An 8,278-nucleotide genomic window follows, 5' to 3' on the forward strand; every position below is an offset into this window, starting at 1 on the left:
GTCAAGACCACACTTACAGTATACTAGTTTTATGTGTTTTAACTAATAAAGGTCCCACAATATGGAACAGAAATTTTGCCTGTTTAGCCATGACCTCACATACTTATTGTATCTCTCACAATATGCCATATCAATTTTGCCCATGTCTAGTTACGACCCGACTTATATTCATTATACTTATTTTATTCTATAAATTTTTCATAGTAAGGTGCATATTTTGAAAAAAACATCACATTTATTCATTTTATTTTTGTTTTATTCCACAAAGCTGGCCCAGTATAATACAAAATTTTTTCCCCATGTTTTGTTAACAACGCACATTTAACAATTCATGTGTCCAACTCTCAGTAGTCCCTTCCTACTTAGGGAATAGGTACTGCAGTAGTTTACTAACTCCTTTATGGAATGCATAAAACTGGCTGATACCTGGTGCAGTTTTAAGAACCACCGTACTTCTGGCCAATAAAAGTCCTCCTGGGCCTCTGTAGGCTCACAGGGCAGGTGCTGATCTCCTGTTTCTTAGGCCGACAGCCAGTGGGGGACAGGTCCCAATGCCTATGACACATGGCCATGTGTCGCTGGGCTCACTGTTTGACTACCCAGCCCGAGGGCTTGTACCTTTTCTCTTACTGAACCTCTCGGGTTTTTCGGACCGCTAGGTTGACGGGCTGCTAGGATTTTTGCAGTGGCACAATCCAAGAATCATACCACTGCGCCAACACTTCTGCCTAATGAGGAAGAAAAGAAGGGTAAGCCCAGGAACCATTCAGTCCTTACCACAAATCTACTCTAGAAACTTTCGCATTGTGCATGACTCTCTCTGGTTCTCCAGAATTTCCAATTCCTCAAAGGAAGATGGTAAAAAAGATGGTCAGGTAGTTTTCTAGTTGGAAAGAGCATTTTTTCATAGGCTTTAATAAGTTGGGTGCCTGCATATGTGGCTACTTCTCCAGGATAGTTTTAGTCCTATAGGGTACCAGTCAAAGTTTATAGTCCTTATTTATGATGGCCTCACTTGGTTGAATTCTGCACTCTGAATAACATCTTGTTCTCATGCATGTATATGGGGCTTGTTCACCTTATCATTCTGTAGAACCTAGTTTAATTGCTGTGATGATCAGCCATACTGAAATTCTCACTCGGTAATGGATCAAATCATGAAAAGATCTGGACTACCTGGACATGTAGATACAAGCACTGAATAACCCAGATAGGTTCCAATGCTTGGCTGCCGCCTGAAGGCCTTTAACCTCATAATCAAACATGCAGATATATTTTCAGGTACTGCACATGATCATTTCAAAATACTGAATGAGATATTAGTTGCAGGGAGAGTAAGTGGAATATTGTATGTGGATATCTGGAGATGGTCTTGAATCTTGAATACTAATACTGAGTGATGCTGGATTCCAAATTAGATACCCTGTAATAGGGAGAGGTAACACTACCCAGACACCTGGAGTTGGTTGCAATTATTTTCCTTAATCGAGCCAGAACCTCGGGTAAGATGTCCAGTAGATGTCAGTTAGGACCATACTATTTGAGGTAAACTACAGAGTTGCCTTTGGTCTTCCTCTTCTTTTTCATCAAAAGCTTCTTCCCATGCACAGAAGGGGTGGTGATGTGATCAACACTGGTCCAGGAAATCATATCTGGGTATCATAGAGCACCATAGCATAATACACCAAAATAATTCATAGTATAACTGATGAAAGCATTCTTTCTCCTCATCTTCATTATCAAATGGTCAAAAGAGAAGAGACAGGATTACTTTGGTCACTCTTCAGAGAGAAATAACAGGGCTTTCCATGGTTCCCTTCAGTCCAAGAGTTCAGGAAGGTCAAGGCACCCAAGTTATCCTAGATTATAAATACTTGTACCAACCATCAACTCCTTGTTTTATTATGAAACGGTACAATAAAGGGGCCTCTTATTTCCAGTTGAATTTTAATGGCTACAAAGACCCACTGAAATACTACAGGTGATAATGCTATGCTTCATGAAATTCGAGTCGCTTACTTAGGATTACAAGTGGCCTGGTTCCAGCTAACTCAGTGTTCCTGTAAATACACCCTTTTTGCTGCTGAAGTGTCTACTGTTGAATTTCTGGCTTGAATCAACTTCTGATAAAGCCTGTGAATATATATAATTTGACTCTGAGAGAGTGACCATATAAAGATCCAAGATTCCTCCTAACTGAACTTAAGTTATTAGCCTTGCTCCATGATAAGCGAGCAGAGGCATCAGATACCCATTGTTAATTTCCGTCTTACCATAAGACGTAAGGAACAGGTAAAATATCAGATTTGCTATGACCCCGGGGATGCTTGCCACTGTAAGCTGGTTATGTTGACAAGCATAGTTCACAACAATACCTTGCCTTCAGATTGTATGATTTATTTTTTCTTTTATTTGTGAGATTTTGTAGTAAGTTCTGAAGTACAGCCTGCATGAGCAAAGGGACGTTAATATTCTGCAGGCTTCCTCGTTTATCAGCAATGTCAGGAGAAACTAGAAAATTTATGATTGAAAATTTGGAGTAGTTGTAACAGTGTTAATACTACAGGATGGGGAATAGACAGGAGTAGTATAACGTACAGTACCGCAGGAAAACCACCTGATAAAGTAACTTGAGTGATTGATAAATAAAAAGGGAAATATTTTGCAGCAATGCAAGGAGACGAAGTCGTGTGTATTTGACGGATTTCGAGCAAAAATATTATAACTAAAATATAAGATTGCAATTTCATGATAAAAATACCAGCCGTTGAATTTTCATAGTGAAAAAAGCTGACAGAAATTCATAAGAGCTAAAGGAAGGAAGGAGAGCCGAAGCGCTTGGTGAAAAGAAGGCATTTCACGAAATCATATCGTTTTGAATTTAATAACTGAAAAATGAAGTTCTTTAGATTTTAGTTGGTCCCAAGGATTCATAAATCATCATGCATAGCAGAAGTTTAAGTTGCAGACCCATATCATAATTATCATCCTTTAGAATAGCATCTCCAGTCCTGTGGAAGACTGATAACGTTCTTATGTTTTTCTTGAGGATATCGGACCCGCTCTTGTTATCACACATGATAGCTCTGCAGCACTGATGATTAACCGCAGTGTATTCATTGCGAAGATCATTCCATGTGTCAGGAACGAAGACTATGAATTATGTCTGCTTTAGTGCAAAACGATGTATGGCGTGCTGGTAATTTTGATTTATTACAGACTTTTTCACTAAAGTTACTACGGTTCTAAGCATAGCAAAATCATTGGGCGAAAGAAAATACAAAACTTACTATTATGGTGTCTCTTGTATTAGCCTGAAGTAAGTAAAAATAATAATGATAAAGGAATACAGCCCACACGATGTTTTGTTGTGTGGACTTATTGGTATTGTATTTTGAGAATCCAGTGAAAAATATAATTCTTATATTTTCATGTTAACCGTTTATTGGAAAAAGACGAGCCAAATCTAACGATGAACTAGAGATGAGTTTCGAAGTTAATGATATTATTTATCTGTAAAGCTGACGACGCTTTATGTCCAGCAGAAAAAGAGAAAATATGCAACCACTTGAGTTTCAAGGTAGAAAAAGAGGAATTAAACCTTAAATTACCTAGTAGGTCCAAGGATAATTATGACCTTTGACCTTAAACTGGTATTTGTTTATACAGTAATTACATTCGATCGGTCTGCAGAAGTTATCAGTTTCCCCGTCTCTATGCACAACCCCCCCCCCACCAAAAAAAAAGAATAAAATAAAATTAAAATCCCTCTTACGTAAGGTTCCTCCCTAGCTGCAAACATTTACATTACGTATAGAGGAGAATACACCTTGTACGTGCAAATACAAATAAAAACACGTTCTTAAGTACAGTATACATTTTTGCCGGAAGAGGAGCCTAGAGTGGCTCGGAACTGTAGTGATTCCTCTAGATCAGTGGTTCTCAAACTGAGGGTAATTAGCCCCGTGGGGGTAATGAAGCCGTTTCTGAGGAGTAACGAGGCACTTTCTAAAAGTATATAATAGTTCTTTGGAGTAAAATCAGTAAATTTGTAAATAATATAAATAATAAGAATAAATCAATTAATAAATAATACAGATATTTTAGTAAAGGACAAACAATACCGTGTTTCCCATTAATATTGCAGCAATATCTTTAGTTTCTACTAATTACCAAAGAAATAATGCTTTAATTCCAATTTGCAATAAAAGAAACAATGCTTTAATTTTAATTTTTTGTCAAAGGAATGATGTCTAAAATCTAAATTCTTTATTTCTTAAGACTTGAGTAAAAGTAAAATTCATTTCTTACATATAATTGCATTAGAAATTAAGCATTCCAATATTTTTCTTTCCTTTATATTATAACTTCACATAACTGAAGAGGAATGGGGTAGGAGTAATGGTGACCTTTCACACCATTGCTGGGGGTAACGTGCCATAAAATTTAAGAACCACTGCTCTAGAACAAAGGATGCTTTAAAAATCTGGTTTTTAATTGTAAATACCTTACATCTTTTCCTAGAACAGCCTGGCAAAGTTATACTGTTAGGTAAAGTAACGTATCCATAGAGGAAGTGACGATTTCGTCTATAGGCTGATTGCCAATTGCTTAAATGTGGTAGATGTGATGCACGAACAGGATTAATGCCATCCCAAATTTCTTCCCCAGGTAAGCTGGAGAGAATTTCCCGGTGGAGCCTCTTTGCAAGAACCTTTCTAACTACTACACATTATTTACTTTGATTTTTTCAAAATCTTCACTGCTAAAAATAACAAAGATGAATTAAATTCTCTCCAACTACTGTTCAAAGAACATCAGTTCTTTTTGTGTATCACATCGACCTTATTAAGTAAATGGCAGTCAGCAGATAGACGGAATCGTCACCTTCCGTTCAGATACGTTACTTTACCAAAAGTATAACTTTGCCTCTTAGATTTAAGAAAAGATATAAGATAAATACAAATAAAAACACTACTCTCAAGGCATCATTTGATTTTAATCTGGAGGAATCATTACAGTTTCAAGCCACTCTAGGTTCCCCGTCATGCGAAAGTACATGTACACTATATGCTCTACTTAAAAACGTGTTTCTGTTTGTACTTACATGCACATAGGGTATTTCTTCTTTACACTTAGGGCAAATGCTTGCAGCCAGAGAGAAACCTTACATACGTGGGATTTTTCTTTTGGCGAATGGAGGTATGAAGGAATATTGATTTAAGGCCAATGGCCATATTACATAATCACATATACATACATACATACATATATGTACTGTATATGTGTGTGTATAATATATATATATATATATATATATATATATATATATATTTACTAGAGAGAGTATAAAATGGATTAGACCATGACTGTTTACTGGGTTTTCTGAGGAGCCACCCCCTTGTGAAAAGAATAGATAAACATAGATATGTCAAATGTACAAGTCCCTTATACACTACTTTGAAGTTTACAAGAACATTATACTACAACATTACCTTCTCATATGTGAATTTTTAGAGTTGTTGCATTCGCTAAAAGTACCAAGGTATGCTGTAGTAGATCTCTCAGTATATCAACGATCACGGAGATTTTATTGCCGTTTACCATGTCCAGTAAGCTGTGGCATTTTCCTGCTCTTGCCTTTTGAGTGTTGTTGCAAAATTAGCTTCAATAGGGTTGCAATTTGTCTTTTTCTTTTTACTGGACCGGACTCCAGGGGACTGTAACCAAATGAGACTGCGACTAGCCTAAAGGAAAACGGCGTCTCATGTTTGTTAAGGCGGATTTGTCTTCAAGAAGCTTTCATGATATTCGTTTTACATTTTAAATTTAGCACGAACTCTTTTTCGTGCGTGCCTGTGTTTTGGTTACGTTTCTTTGATTGATAGAATAATTGATTCCTTTTAAAAAACGTTTTTGTGTGAAATTGTCATGATACATTTCAGGCCTTTTGAAATCCTCGGTGCGTGAGCGTGATAGATTCGCTTAGAGATTGTAGCCTTGATTTCTCAGTCAGAAAAGAAAGACGAATGAGCAGTGCCAAGGTCATTCTTCTCACTTATCTCGGGGTGTTTATTTCAACACGAATATGCTTTACTTCATCTTTAGATATGTTTGCCGGAACCTTGAATGAAGTTTGCAATATACTTTAAATATATGCAGTATATATGTATGTACAGTATATATATATATATATATATATATATATATATATATATATATATATATATATATATATATATATATATATATATATATATAGTGTATGTCTACATAATTATCTTGAACCTGCGTTACATATTGGTGTAGGCAAAGATAATGCTTTCATGCATCTCACTTCAAAATACACGTTTCTTTTCTTTTTTTATTAATTACTCTGATGGTTTCTTTCAAGTCTTAAATTCTTTTAGGACTTTCTTAGCTGTAAGATTTCAATCATTTCGAGAATTTTTGGATAAAAACATCCAGTCATTTGAACTGATTGAAATTACTTGAGGCAGCGAAATAGCCCTCATCATTTCACGCAGATATCTCCGAAGATCATTATCGTGATAATGAGTGAAATTTATGTTTCCCTTTCCCTTGAAGCCAGAACAGATGACCTCGACTTTCCTCAGGTAAGAAATTACGCAACGACTACGGTTCTCCACCCGCTATTAAAGGTAAGAGGAAATCACCATGAAGGTTTTCACCTTTCTACTTTTTTTGTTGCTAGAATACCGGACTCTATAATGAGATCTGTATTGTCAGTGCAAAATAAGTAAATCGGAACAAGTGCCCGGTGCTTAAAAGTCTCTGGAGAAGAGAGTCCAGAGTCTGTGGTGTTCACGTGATGAGAGGAGGATGGGAGTGTAACTTGCTTGCACACCATAACCTGCAATACATTCATTTACATATCATACCGAGCAAAAGGTTGGTCATTTCCAATACGATACTTGTAATGAATGTTTAACTCCCTATATGTTTCATGCACCTTCATAACTAGCAGTTGTATCACAGGGAAGTAGAGCAACTTTTGGGGAAAATTGTTTATATTGTGGACTATTTTAATTAAATTCTCACAAGGTGAAGAGTTATGATAAACTATCAATTTCATTTTGATTTTTCCAAAAACTCTGGTACTTATGCTGTTCCGGGTAAAACACATGATCAGAGTACTCAATTTTATAGGTGGTTAACGTAAACTGGGATAAAAAAAAAACTTCAAGGACAAGATGTGCAGCCTAATCGGTTCTCATAAATTGCACTTGTACATAGCCGTACCGCTAACCTAATGAACACGTCGGCGCAAAAAAAAAAAAGAAAGAAAACCATTATTAAACCATTCGAGGAGTATACGGTGTATATATAACAGGTATCCGCTGCACCACAAAGTACGCAAGAATATAACACTTCCGTGTTCCGGCGCTTTGTTTTCGTTATCTACATACATTGGTGGTAACGACTATTCATACTTGCCTATCAACACAAGATAACTTTGAAACAAAATAAAGGCACGGACACTATCTGTAGATAATGTTCGTTACGCCTAGACTGTAGGAAATTTATGACGGCGACGATCCTACGATCCTAGACTGAAGGGCGAAGGTTGGTCATGGGAATTCCAAAAACCAGGCTGTTGCATTATGTGTCAGCTGGCTCGGCATCCTGGAGTCTTTTGTTCAACGTGGAAACTAATGAGTCACAGAATGGGGCCAGCGCCAAACAATGACGCGTTAAACAAGCTAGTTCGACTAGCCGGACTATGGAAAGCCAAGTAAATTATTTATAATACGCATATTGCTTAAATATACTGTACAAATAGGACGTTCATCTGTCGGTGTCAATAACAGGGAACTTTGAATAACTTGTGAGGACTTCCGACTGGGACGCCGGGGAATTTTCCTAGTATTGGGGTGCAGGAGACTCGAGAGATGTCCAAACTTTGTCATTCAGATATGTCTACGTGCGCGATATGAGTAATGCTCGTTATTACACGGCAGCAATGGAGTGTGCTATCAGGAATTTGAGGTTTTATTCTGTAAATGGTTACGGCTCTGTGAAGTTCTAATGTTAATGAGCAAGGTCTAGAGAATTCTCTAGATCTTGTTAATGAGCTTACTTGATTAGGCCCTTAGCTAGGCTAGGTGGTACCGGTACTACAATTGGACCGATTTGACACCTCGTTCGGGTGGGGTACGTATTGTGAATTTCTTGGTCCTTTAACTATGTAATAGTATTTATATGGGTAAAGGGTAATGGCAAATCACTGGTATTAATGCTTCTTAATGTGAGAGAA

This window comes from Macrobrachium rosenbergii, chromosome 19, assembly GCF_040412425.1.
Source record: "Macrobrachium rosenbergii isolate ZJJX-2024 chromosome 19, ASM4041242v1, whole genome shotgun sequence".
NCBI lineage: Eukaryota > Metazoa > Arthropoda > Malacostraca > Decapoda > Palaemonidae > Macrobrachium > Macrobrachium rosenbergii.